The sequence below is a fragment of the Lynx canadensis genome, chromosome F1, assembly GCF_007474595.2.
Source record: "Lynx canadensis isolate LIC74 chromosome F1, mLynCan4.pri.v2, whole genome shotgun sequence".
Classification (NCBI taxonomy): domain Eukaryota; kingdom Metazoa; phylum Chordata; class Mammalia; order Carnivora; family Felidae; genus Lynx; species Lynx canadensis.
Genome location: NC_044319.2, coordinates 46,543,855 through 46,558,907, shown reverse-complemented (window position 1 = coordinate 46,558,907; position 15,053 = coordinate 46,543,855).

The window sequence follows — 15,053 nt, the reverse complement described above, 5'->3', positions numbered from 1 at the left end:
ATGATCTCACAGTTTGTGGGTTTGAGCCCCACATTGGGCTCTGTGCTGACAGCTCGGATCCTGGAGCCTACTTCAGATTCTGTGTCTCCCTCTCTCTCTGCTCCTCCCCCATTCATGCTGTCTCTCAAAAATAAATAAAAATTTAAAAAAAGTAAAAGAAAAAATTAGCTTTTATAAATCAAGATCTTGTTATAACAAGAAAGTAAGGAGATTATATATGCATGCTAACACTTTCCAGTATTCTACCTTCTGATTGGTTACATTGTTAATCATCTGGGTGGCTCAGTCAGTAGTGTCCAACTTAAACTCATTTCAATCTCCTGGTTTGTGAGTTCCAGCTCCACATTTGAGCCTGCTTTGGATCCTCTGTCTCCCCCTCTGTGTGCCCCTCCCTTGCTTGCTCTCTCTCTATCAAAAATAAACACACACTAAAAAAATTCACTTTATTAAAAAAAAGTTTTATAGCATTTATATTCTATTTTCTCAGATTTTTAGTCTTTGCTCTTTTCTAAATGTATTTAATACTTAACAAATCATTTTACCTTATTTTCTCCATTTTGCTTTGTTTTGAATCGTATTCTGTCCCATGGATTGATCTTCATATAAAATTTTAATAATTTTTGATATGTACTCCCTTTCCTGGATTCTAATATGATGCAAATGTCTGTCTTTTTTTTTTAAATGTTTATTTATTTTTGAGAGAGAGAGCAAGCGCAAGCACGCATGGGAGAGACAGAGAGGGAGGGAGACACAGAATCAAAAGCAGGCTGCAGGCTTGGAGCTCTCAGCACAAAGCATGACGTGAGAATCAAACTCACGAACCCCCGAGAACATGACCTGAGCTGAAGTCAGACGCTTAACTGTCACCCAGATGCCCCGCAAGTGTCTGTCTTTTACCATCAGACCTAAAAGGTTATTTGCATAATTATAACATTTTTGGTCCATGTTTTTTCTCAGATTTTTGTTGGAATTACTCCATTGTCATCCATAGTGAATGTTGCTACAGAAATTCTGAGGCCTGATTTTCTCCATATAGGTGACTCATTATTTGTTTTAGCCTAGACCCACATTTGATTTCCTCTTCATGATTAGTTTCACTGCCTTCACGTGGATGCTTCTTTTCCCGCTGCTGACACTCAGTGAGGCATTCACTGTAACAAAATCTTTATAAGAAAAAAATTTGTTCCTAGATAGTTTAAATTTTGTTCTCTTGTATTTTTTAAATTCTGTAGAAATACTAGTTATACCCTGCTGAATCTCATTTGTCTGATTTCTATAATTAATCAATAACCATTTTTATGTAATTATTCATCTCCATTCTTTCTGGCGTGATTTCCTCTGCTCAACATCATAGTTCTCTCAGGTTGGTTTTTGTTTTGTTTGTTGTTGTTTTGTTTTTATTTTGATGCTTATCATATGGCATGAAAGCCTCTGCTGTTTAACATTTTAATTTTTCCTACATTTCTTTCCTGGGATGCCAGTCTGATGCTTTTAAGGCTTATATTTTTCCTAAAACTGTTTAAATTAGGCTTTTTTAGAAGAGAACTTGTTATTTATAACCCCCTTCAGATTTTCATGAACTCTTCTGTCTGTGTTTGAACTAAGCCTTTTGTGAAGTCTCCATTTATCTGCCTCTTAATTTTGTCCTTTTTTTCCCCACTTTCTTTTCTTTTTAATACGTCTTAGGACATTTCTTCTGTTGGTTTATTTGTGATGATTTTTCAGTTCTGAAAAGAGAAAAAAAGATTACCTTTGTCCACAACTTTGTACTTTAATCAAATTATTTCATACAGGTGACACTTAGCATTGGCTAATCTATATATTTTTCTAACCTGCCAATTTTCAGAAACAGCTCAGCTGGCTCTCAGCATAGGTCAGCCATTAGAGTGTTGGCCGACATGTGCAATATCTATCAGAGTTTGAGGTCAAGGTAATTCTCCATCTTTCTATATTTTTTTTTCTCTTGTTCTTTCTGCTGTATTTTGTGGGGTACAAAAGAGGAAAATAAGGAAGAGGGTTTTATTCCACTGTCTTTAAACAAAAATTTTGTTTCATAAACTGCTATAGCTGAATGTGAACATTAGTGGCCATTTACTTGAACCATTCTGCTTTACAGATTGGAAAATTGGGTACGAGAACTTGGTGGCAGAACTAGAACTAGAAGGCAAATCGTCTAATTTATGATCCAATGCAAAGGACATTTCTGTTGTATTCACAGGCAACAATAATTCTCGCCCCACCATTATCTCACTGATGTCACCATGGCTCCTCTTCTCTCAGAGCATGAGTTACTATTGAACTTCCTGTCTTTCTTTGGCTTTATTGGTAAAATCTGATTGTTTTGGATACAAAGCAGAAGGCACAGATGGAATCAAAAACTGCATGTTGTTTAGTTTTTCTTGGCTGGAAAGGAGCTCTTAGGCTTTATTTTTCGCTAATCCTGTTTTTTTTCAGTGGAGGAAGAAAAAGAAGTAATAACAAATGACTCAAGAGCATTCATGTTTAGTACAAAATTTATTTTTGAAGCTACAAGGTCAGTGATAGTTCTTGAATCCATAATCTAAGTAGAATGATTTTTTTTTTGGTATGACTTTGTCAGAACTGATACAGCAGATCTAGCTATAATATTTCCATTGACACCCTAGGGTTCTGACCTTCATAGATGAAAACCTTTATGGTTTTTAATCATCCACATCTATCAAAATAAAGAGAATCAAATCTCAGAGGAAGTAGCCTCTGCCCTAAGACCAGAGGTTAAAAAGCCTTGTCCTCTCTTCTCTGCTTTTGACCCATTTTTCAACATTGAATTCTTTAAGTCTAACTAAGTAAACTTTACTTACTTGTTCTAATCTGAAGGTCCTGCCTTAATCTTTAGAAGTCACTGACCTTGATCAGATCTAGACCCTAGACTCACTTGCCTGCCCACCTGTGTCTAAAGCCCATTCTTCTCTCTGTATTACACTTGCCTAGGATATGATTTATTGACTGGTTAAAATGCTACTGTTTTCAGAGTCCTTCTCTATAAGATGCATTACTCCACTGGTGTTCCTTAATCTGTTTCAGCCCAAAGAACAGCATGACATGTTTCTAAAAGAATTTACTAGAACTATTTTTAGAATTTTACATTCCCTTTGGAGATTTTTTCTTGGTGTTTACCTTTTCAGAGTTTTATCTAAACATGTTGTTTATGAAACTATTTAATCTTTTGAGGTCTTAATTTCAGTTAAATTAATAATTGTTAAAGCTCCATTTTCTCTCACATTGATCTATAAACATTGTATAATTGGGGGGGTTCTCAGAAACTTGGATTCTAGTTTTTTACTGTCTTTACCTCCTGCCAACCTTTTATGATTCATCTGAGGCATTATCATTTCCAGAAATATTGTCCTGACTTCTTCAGGTTCCCTTTTATATTTCAACAATTCCCTGTTCATAGCTCTGCCAGTATCTTTAATAATAGTGTGATAATTTCATATTTATTTTTCCTTTTCTTACACATCACTGTACATTCCTAAAAGACTTATTCATCTTGATTTTCCTGGAAGTTAGCACAATGCGTAGTACAGAAAGTGTTCAACAAATGTTTGATGGACAAATAAATAAATCAGTAATGTGAATTCTGCCTTTGGTACAGCAAAAAGAGGCTGAATTAGGCAAATTGTAATAATGCCCTCTCCCCATCTGAAATTATGAAATTCTTTACTTTGCAGAAGTTTGGAGTATTAAAAGAAAGAAGAAACTGGGGCGCCTGGGTGGCTTAGTCAGTTAGGCATCTGTGTCTTGATTTTGGCTCATGTCATGATCTCATGGTTCATGAGTTTGAGCCCCATGTCAGGCTCTGCTTAGAACCTGCTTGGGATTTCCTCTTTCCCTTTCTCTCTGCCCCTCCTCTTCTCTCTCTTTCTCAAAAATAAATAAATAAATAAATAAATAAACAAACAAACAAACAAACAAACAAACTTTTTTTTTTTTACAGAAGAAACTTAGAATTTCACAGTTACGTAAATTGAGTAAAGCATCTAGACAAAAATCTGTATCTTATGATAAGCAAGAAACTGAAAATTTTCACTTGTTGAAAATACAGGATTTGTAAACTGCAGAATTAGAGCTGTGATCTTATTCTTCTTATAAGTGTGATATCATTTTTTTTAGTGACATATGGCACAGTTATGGAAGTAAGAAATATTAAGCGATTGGGAAAAATATATGTAATGGTAAATATGAAGTACAATTAAATGTAATAGATATTTAGTAAAGTAATAGGGACATGGGCCAGGCAGGATAAAAATTAGACACAGAAATTTGTAGAATTTGGATAGAAAAGGGAGTGCAGGTAGATAGCAACATTATGAAAGACATGGTGGGCATGTTTCGCTTGCTTAGGTATTTCAGAAGGTAAGTTGTAGTCAAAAGTGCCAGAGGCCCCTGGCTTACTTTGGAAGATTAAGAATTGAGAATTACCAATTTAATGTAAGCAATAATTTTCATTCAATGCTCCTCATGTTTACCTAAAAATATTTTTCTGTTATTGTTATGGAATTCATCAGCTGCATGTAGGTGAAATCATCATCAGCAGCAGCAGCATACTGCCTATTAAAATAGATAAAATAAAATACTATTAAAATAGTATTCTACACTGAACACTAAGTCATCACCATGTTGGTAATTAGGTCTCTGTTGTTACTATGTTTTTGCCTTTCTGAACTCGTAACTTTTAGTAGTCTCCTACATTTTCTAATTTTTGTTTTTGTCTCTCTCTACCTACTTTGTTTTATGGTACTCTCTCTGTTCATAGATTATAAAGATTATATAATGCCCATATGCTTGCATTTTTTAAGATTATGAGACATTTTATAAGTGTTCTCAATGTTGCATTCATAGTTTTTGGAAACCAGTGTAATTTATTTATTTATTTTTTTCCTTTTTTTTTTTTTTTAGGGTTAGTGAAATTTATTTATTTTAGGTTTAGTATTTAAATTTTTTTCAAGTTTTTATTTAAATTCCAGTTAGTTAACATACAGTGTACTATTAGTTTCAGGAGTAGAACTTAGTGATTCATCACTTAATGCACAACACCCAGTGCTCATCATGACAAGTGCCCTCCCCAGTACCCATCACCTATTTAGCCCACCTCATCTCCAGCAACCCTGTTTGTTCTTTGTAGTTATGCATCTGTTTTCTGGTTTGCCTTTTGCTCTTTCTCTCTGTTTTCTTCCCCATGTTCATCTGTTTAGGGAAACCAATGTACTTTAATGGAAAGTCTCAAGTTTCATGACTGAGCTATGAAAGTTTACAATCCTCCTTCAGACATTTATATATAAAGACCTCACTGGAAATTTTAGTCAACCATTGAATAAACCATTACTTTATTCATTACACAATATCTTGAGCCACTGTTATTTATTTGACAAAACAGAAAGTGACTTAATCATTTAGTGTAAAATTCCAGTCACAGTAGTGGGGCACTGGCATTTTTTGTAAGTTTTTCTTCATATATGTATCAGTGGTGATGACTTTTTTTTTTTGTAAATCCCTTTCCATTATTATACATGCATGTTAGAATGTAAGAATACTTGAAAAATATTTAATATTTAATCATATTTGCATATTTATGCCTTCAATATATGTATATATTCCCATTCCCATGTATATATTCCCTGCTCTTTTACTTTTATTATGTAGCCACAAATTTTTAAATATGTTTCCAGATGAGAAAGACATTTAAAAGAAAATACATAAGTAATAAATTGAAAATTTGACCTGCTTCTGCTTTCAAACTTTCTTGATATTTATAAATGCAAAATTATTTACTGAGACTCCACTTTCCTATTTTTATTCAGATATCACTCCTCCTGCTCACAGTGAATTTGACTTCTTAAGACAGATAATTTTGCCCTTGAGATGTTAGGTCACTTTCTGACATCCTGTAAAAGAGTCCACATCTGTTCAAATGATGAATACTCGATCCCTTGTGGATTTTTATTTGTGGGAAAAAGATATCCTCATGGTTATAATTTTATGTTAGTATTCAACCATGGTTCTATTGTTTTAGCCCAAGTGAGGACTGATCTGTTCCCTATTCTTATGCCTAAATATACGTCTGAAGAGGAAAAATAGCGTTTATTTAAGGGGTGCATAGCCAGAAAATGACCTTTTAAAATTTTAAGTGAGTTTTAAAAGCTATTGGAGTTTCTTATTTTCTGGTTTTGCCATTGAAAATATACTTGTGCTATCCTTTAACCTTCTTTGATAACTTTTGCACATTTTCTCCATTGATTTTTCAAAACTAACTGGTCTTGCTTGGGTTATTGTTGATTTTTTTTTTCTTAAATTATCAAACTAGGTGAAGCATACTAGGTGAAATCAGAGGCCACAAAATTTTCACATACCTTTACTGGTATTTCTATTCGAGAAGATTAATTGTAAAGAAGTTTTTCACTTATCACCAGAAAAATACAAATTATTATACTTACAGAAAAAATATGGGAATCAGCAAATATTTATTGAGAACATATAAATTAAAAAAATTATAAAGCTATACTATTATGTTACTCACAGTCACATATGCCTATTTGAATTTAAATTTAAGCTAATTAAATGTAATAAAATTAAACTTTCTCTTCTTCATTTGTAGGAATCACATTTCAGTTGTTCCATAGCCATTTGTGGCTGGTGGGTGCTATATTGAATAGTGGAGAAATAGAACAGTACCATCATAGCACAGAATTCCATTAAACATCACTATGAGTCTTGACAGTGGATTTTTTTTTCTTTAGAACTCACAATAAATAAAATTGATGAACTCTCAATAAAGAAAATATATACAAGTAGAGCAAATTACAGTAGATGATAAAGAGTATTTTGATAGACAATATAATAGCAGTCTTTGTAGACATGAAAATATTGTTTATTTTCCAAATAACAAAGTACTGCATTAGCTAATTATTGTATTAGTTCAAACTGGCATTTTCCTGTGTGGCTTGTTTTATATTTACTACCTAGAAATTTATCATTTTGAAATAATTTTTGCTTACCTCTCGTTTTACCTATTATACCTCCCATTGATTTGTTTTATTTTATTATGATAGCTAGGATCTTGAGAACAGTGTTGAATGTAATGGTCATAGCAACATTTTTTTTTGTGACCAAAATGAAAATGATTCAAAGTTTGACTGCTAAGTATAATTCCTACTGTAACTGTTGTTTACATAAATAGATTATATATCTACACTTAAAATTTTTAACTATTTTTGTTATATTTACAAAGTCTTTTCAGTAATTTTCAAATTATAATTAAATATTTTATGCTTATCTATAGTTTACAACCATAAGCAATAAAACAGCATTTATTATACATAGTATTACAACCTATAGTACATAATAGATACTATTTCATAAAAATAGAATGAAATAAAACCCCATTTTAAAAAACAGAAAAAAGAAATATCTGATAGAAATAGAAATGTGATTCTGTTGCATAAAATGTCACTAGTCAAAGGAGAATGTTATAAAATTCACATTTAAATAGATTTTCTTTAATTTCATCAGTTGCTCAAAATTACAGCATATTTTCATTTGCTTTCTATTTGCACTATGAATTTTTTTCTGTAGCTTTGCTTTTGTCCCAGAGTTTATAATCATCTTCATTTCATATCTTTTGCTAAATAAATAAGCAAATATTTACACCTTCTGACAAAGATTATCCAAATTAATTTCCTTGCACCTTTTTAAAATATAAGTAATTTTCTCATATCTCTTATTTCTAATTATTCTTTCTTCTGCTCTGAAACATTCTTCTTTATTACATTGCTGAATATTTGTTTCTCTGTGAACTAATTGCTTCTTCCCATATATGACTTTTGTTGCATTTGGAATTACCTTATTCATTTATCACTTTCTTTTTATTCTTGGCTATTGATTTGCATTTTTGAAATAAAATTTCTATTTGTGTTTGATATGGGTTTTCTATGTTGTCATTCAGATTTTTTCCACTGACCTTACCCAGAATGGGTAGGTTGATTACATCGACTTGCAGGTCTCATTTTAAGGCATTTAGGTGGAAAGCAGTCCATGAAAGTGCCCTACATCCAGTCAACTCAGAAACACCAATCTTCACTAAAATTCCTAGTGTCTTCAGTCATGCTATTCAATTTCTTTAGAAAATGCATACCTGGTTTTAACTTGGTGCCCAATATTCCTGTCTTTTATACAGGTAGGGCCAAAATTGGAAAGATTGCCAGTGGGTTCCATGTATATCCTGTGTTACGTGAACACTGTACCCAGGTCCATTTGCCTCCTGCACTTTCAGTGAGCTTGGGAATTCTTTAGAGTCATAATGAAAACCACTCACATCTCTGCTCTAGCCTTCTGTTATTAAGGTTTTGGTCAGAGAATATGCTTCTTCATTCTTCACTATGACTCTTTCCACACTCTCACACTCCATTTTGCAGAAATGTGTCCAAAATTATTGTTGCTTTTCCATACCCTTGCTTCTCAGGATTGTAAAAGGCAATAAATTTGTTGATTTAAGCAATTTTTCATTTTCATAGGAATCTGGGAGGATGAAAAGGGAAGAAAGAGTCATATGCTTTAAGAGACATATTTAACTGCTCTTTTTTCTACCAATGATAAAAACAAACCAATCGTTTTTAATTTTTTATTGAGGTATGATTGATACACAAAAAAGCTGTGCATATTTAAGGTATATCTCTTGATGAGTTTTAATTAAGGTATACACTTATGAGACTATCACTGTATACAATACTTTGAACTTAACCATCACCTATAAATATTTCTTCCTTTTTTAAAAACATAACACATTAATTCTTATAGTCTCTTCCCACTCAGCAAAGACATTCCCTGCATCCACTTTCCCCTGTAATCTTCCATATATTGTGAAATCATCTAAGCATTTTTTAAACATTTTATCTCTCTGTTGAAAAAGTAATGTTTACAGTTGTATTATCTTTATGTATTTATGTATTTTAAAACACAGTTATGTTGGTTTATTTGTCAGTGTTTTCTCACATGAATACTTTCTATTTTATCAGTACTTTAAGTTCTTCCATTTAAGAAAATCTCTATTGTCCCCTTAAACTGAGTATTTGCATTTATTTATCATGGACAGAATCTATGTTCAAAATCATTTTGTGGTGCCTGGGGGGCTCAGCTGGTTGAGCGTCAGACTCGTGATCTGCTCAGGTCTGCCTCTGCGTCTCTCCCCTGCTTGCTTGTTTTCTCTCTGTCAAACAACAACAACAACAACAACAAAACATTGTTTTCCCTTCAGAGCTATGAAGATTTTGTTTCATTATCTAAGTTTTCTCTACTCAAAATCAGTGGTTGATATGACAGGTTTTCATTTAACAGTTAACCTGTTTTGTGTTCTCTTGAGAAATTTTAATAATTTTTTCTGCATTATTAGTATCTTACATTTTATTTTGAGTTTAGGTATATGGTATATTTTATTATTTTTACTGTCTGCAAAAAAAATCTAATTTAACGCCATTATTACTTTACCGATGTCTACTTTTTTCTTTGTATTTGAATTGTAAACTACTATGAGTTAAATTTGGGCCCCTCTGTTTTTATAATCTATGATACTCTCCTTTTACAATATGTTTGCTTCAAACTTCATGCCCAAAGCCAAACTTCAGCTGTGTTTTTCTGCTGTAAGTTTTAAATACTGAATTTTTAGAATATTTATTTTTACATTTGAACTTGTCTTAACTTTATCAAAAATTTGTGTCAGTCTGTTCTTTGATTGTAGATAAATATCCTCATATTTTTGTATACTGTTTTCCTTATTTAAAAATTTTATTGTCTATTTGATTAAACTATTTTGTTTTTGGGGAAACCTTTCAAAATTTCAAGCTAATGACATTCTATGACTGGTGATTCTTAGTTCTCTACCTATGCTAGAATATCTGGACTCCACAGTAATGGTGGCTGGAGTGCATATCATCAAAGCAAGTGATGATGTATGTAAGAATTTTTGGATTCCTGACTAGATAGTTGCATGAGTACATCAGATGGAAGACTAGGAAGAGAAAGCTGCTCATTGAAGGCCAAAAGTTCCCTGTTCGATTTTTCTAGACTCACCACCTGTTTTAGAAATGTCCCACCTCAGAGAGTTGATATTCTTGACTCTAGCCTGTGTGCAAACACTGACATCAATATTCAGTGCTCAGGATCAACACATTTTTTAACTTGTTTGTTTTTGTTTTCTTTTCTTGTCCTACCACCCAAGTCTAGCATCTACCCCTAATCACACATCTGAGTGTAAAATTAATATTTTTGGCAGTTTCTTCTGATAGTACCCTTCCTTCTTTGCAACACAGGTTTGAATTTATGTTAATTCATGGTCTTCTCCCCCAGCCCCGGCCCAGTGATATTTAGAAGGATAGATAGGTGAAGACAGATACTTCCTTATCTAATAGGGATGCGTTTTGTCCTCATATTTTCCTCAGGATCTGACTCATAGATAGTACATGCATAGCAGCTGAAGCAGTTTGTTATTAATCTTACACTTGTGATTTTTGAATTATCAACTTCTTTTTGGGCAGTAAATTAAATTGATTCCATTAAACTTGTTTTTTGAGTACACATCCTGATTCTGAATTTTAAGTCCTTAATTATATACTTATGTTCAATACCAAATTTATACCTAGGGGGAAAATTAAGCATAATAATGATGGTATATTGTTCCCCTCAAACTGCAGGGACAATGACTTATGGCTTTGGTGATGAAAAGTAATTGTTTTCTAGTAAAGGATTCATCACAATTATATTTTAAAATCTTTCCTTGGATTGCTCTTATGAATTAAAGAGCAAAATGAATCTTACCTCATTCCATTTTCAGATGCTAATGATTAGAAGTGATTCCTAACATTATAGCTATTCCCCAATATTATCAGTGTTTTATTATTACTTTTCAGAAAGTAATATATCTACTATTGATGAGATGAAGTGAGAGAACTCAACTGAATGCTTAAAAATATCTGTTTCTTAAGCTTTTCTTGAAGCTTGCTGTTACTTCATCACTGTACTTGACAATGAGCCTTTTAAGCAGAGCCTGGTAGATATATAACATAAAAGATTGTATTTTAGTGTAAAAGTCCTTCTGACAATGAACACTTAAAATGTAGATCATGTAAGAGGGAAAAAAACGTTGAGAAATGAATTTAGCTTTGCCAAGTATGTAAATGCCTATCTGTAGTGAAAAATATACTTGAGTAAGTATTCACTCTATGATGCACATTTGTGTTTAGATAAAAATATAGCAGCTGGAAATAGGGAGTTATAAATCATAGTCTTTTTTTGCAAATGAAGAGTAATGAGTAACCTTATCTAAAATAAGATAGAAAATCAAACCAAGAACTTTAACTGATAAACTAATAGCACTAAAATGAAATGAACAGATTTTTCTACAGCTTAAGCATGTATTTTATAATATTCTCATTTTAAAAAGGGCATAAAATAGTTTTAAAAGCCAAGTAACAAAATACAAGTCTAAAGGAGTAGAATGTTAGTCTAAATTAATGGATCTTATTTTTGAAAATCTGCTAACTCCTCTCAAACATTATCTGCAACATGAGTATATATTGGGGTAGTGTGAATTCATGTAATTTTCTAAGTGGGTCAGGACATTTGTTTTTCTTAGAGTGTAGGACACTGGAAATACACAGACTCTCACCAGAATGTTCGGTCTGGGTAAAGTGAAATAAGGCAAGGAATTGATAATAAGGAAAATTCCCAGAGGAGCCTTTGGAAGAAATTGTCAAAGTTCTTGTCATTCTTCTAACCATCATCAAGACATTTATGGAGATTCAAGAGATTTCTCATACAGAGTGACAGTGCTTGTCAGAGGGAAGTCTGTTCTCTCACCCCCAAATGAATAGTCTCTAAGCTGCAGAAGTCTGGTGTTTCTGAACATAATGGAAGGTGGAGTATATCTGATCATAGAGTGGAGATATTATCATGTGACTCCTAGACTTAGGGCAGAGGAATGTGTTGGTTATTGACTTTTACATTATGACCTCTTAAAGAGACTGAGTGAAATGTCTGTCACATGGAGCATTAGTTTCCTATGGCTACTGTGATAAATTACCACAAACTTTGTGGCTTAAAACAACACACATTTACTCTTGTACAGTTTTGAAGTCCAGAAGTCTGAAATCAGTATAATTGGGTCAAAATCAAATTGTCAGCAGTGCTGGCTCCTTCCAGAGGCTCTAAGAGAGAATCTATTCCTTGTTTCCTCCAGCTTCTGGCGGGGGAGCTGTCTTTCCTTGGATTGTGGCTGCATTACTCTAGTCTTTAAGGCTAGACGACTTCAAATCTTTTTCTGCTGTCTTCACATCACCTTCTCCTCTACGTATCTAAAATCTCTCCCCATCTTTTTTTTCTAAATAAGAATATCTGTGATTGTATTTATGGACCAGTCATATATTCAGGATAATATCTCTATCTCAAGATCGTTAATTTAATCTAACCTGAGAAGACCGTTTTTGCCATATAAGGTAGCATTTATAGGTTTCGGGAATGAGCACTCTTTGGGAGGTCAGTTTGAATCTACCACATGGGGTCAGAAGAGATGACTCAGTGAGTGAAATTTTGCCCTTACACTCAAGGCCCTAATAAGAATTTACAAGAATAGATTTAAGGAAGATATCTAGGATTCTGTGCTTTGAAAGGACATTCCATTAAGAGGCATTACTTACATTTCCAAATCAATTAGTCATTAAAATATATGTGTAAAAATATTAAGAGGTAAGTAAAATATTAGACTCATATAAAACAATAAATTGTTTTAAAAGGAAAAACACATATTTGAAAAAAGTACTGTAGAAAAATTCTAGAAATGCAAATGTAGTAGAAATGAAAATGTAGAGGTGAATAATACCCTATTAGAGGTCCTAGAGGACTTTAATACCCTACTTACATTAATGGATAGATGATCAGAGAGAATTTCAATAGGATAACGTAGGTGAGCAAACAACATGTTAGACCAAATGGCCTTAACAGATATATAGTAAAACCTTGGTTTGTGAACATAAGTCATTCCAGAAACATGCTTGTAATCCAACACTTTTATATCAAAGTGAATTTCAAGAACCATTGGCTCAGTTGTGATCATGAGATGTTTGGTGTCACATACTACTTATATTGCTCATTTATGAAATTAAAATTTATTAGAAATGTTTGCTCATCTTGAGGAACACTCATAGAACAAGTTACTCACAATCCAAGGTTTTACTATATACAAAACATCTCATTAAAAAGTAACAGAATAGAGCGGCCTGGGTGGCTTAGTCAGTTTAGCATCCGACTTCAGCTCAGGTCATGATCTCATGGTTTGTGGGTTCAAGCCCTGCGTCGGGCTCTGTGCTGACAGCTCAGAGCCTGGAGCCTGCTTCAGATTATGTGTCTCCCTCTCTCCTGCCCCTCTCCTGCTAGCACTCTGTTTCTAAAATAAATAAACATCGTTTTAAAAAAAACAACAGAATATACATGTTTCTCAAGTGCACATGGAACATTCTCTAGGACAGGTTGTATCATATACAACAGAAAGTCTTCATAAATTTAAGAGGTATGACATGATATCAAACATTTTTCCTTACGAGAAGTGTATGAAACTAGAAATCAATTACAAGAAGAAAACTGGAAAGTTCAGAAATATGTAAGATTAAATAACATGTTACTTGGACAACCAATGGGTCAAAGAAAAAAATCAAAAGAGAAATTAAAAAAAAATACCTTGAGACAAGTGAAAGTGGAAATATGCCAAAATGTATGGGATGCAGCAACAGCAATTCTAAAGGAAAGATCATAGTGATAAATACCCACCTCAAGAAACAAGAAAAGTCTCAAATAAAACATCTAACTTTACACCTCAAGGAACTAGGAAAAGAAGAACAAATAAAGCCCAAAGTTAATAGAAGGAAGGGAATAACAAAGATTAGAGGAGAAACAAATGAAATCGACAGTGCAAAGACAATAGAAAAAGGTCAATGAAACTAAAAGCTAGTTCTTGGAAAAGAGAAAAAAAATGACAAACTTTTACCTAGACTTAGAGAGAGAGAGAATTAAAAAAGGTAAAATCAGAAATGAAAGAGAAGTTACAACTCATACCCCAGAAGTACAAAAGATCATAAGAAACTAGTAAGTATGAACATTTATATGCCAACAAATTGGAAAATCTAGAAGAAATTGATAAATTCCTAGAAACATACAACCTACCAAGATGAATCATGAAGAAATAGAAAATCTGAGTAGACTGATTACTAGTAAGGAGACTGACTCAGTAGTTAAAAACATCCTAACAAACAAAAGTTCAGAACCAGAGAGCTTCATTGGTGAATTCTGCCAAATATTCAAAAAATTAATACCAATTCGTCTCAAACTGCTCCAAAAAATAGAAGAGTAGGCAACTTTTCTAAACTCGTTTTACAAAGCCAGCATTACCCTGATACCAAAACCAGACAAGGATAGCACAGGAAAGGAAAATTATAGGCTAAAATCTCTTATGAACATAGATGCAAAAGTTTCCACAAAATATTAGCAAACTGAATTCAACAACATATTAAAAGAAAAATATAACATGATCAAGTGGGATGTATTCCAGTGATGTAACACTGGTGCATCATGTACAAATAAGTCACTGGGATACGTCACATTAACAAAATGAAGGGTAAACCAATCATACGACCATCTCAATGAATGCAGAAAAAACAGTTGCAAAATTCAACATCCATTTATGATAATAATCCTCAACAAAGCAGGTATAGGGGGACTGTATCTAAGCATAATAAGGCCATATGGGACAACCTCATGGCTAACATAGTAGTGAAAAGCTGAAAGCTTTTGTGTAAGATCAGAAACAAAACAAGGATGCTCACTCTTGCCACTTTTATCCAACGTAGTGTTTGAAGTTGTAGTCACCGCAAATGGCGGGAAAACATTCAAATTGGAAAGGAAAAATAAAACTACCACTATTTGCAGGTGACATGATATTATTTATAGAAAACTCTAGAGATTCCATCAAAAAAGTG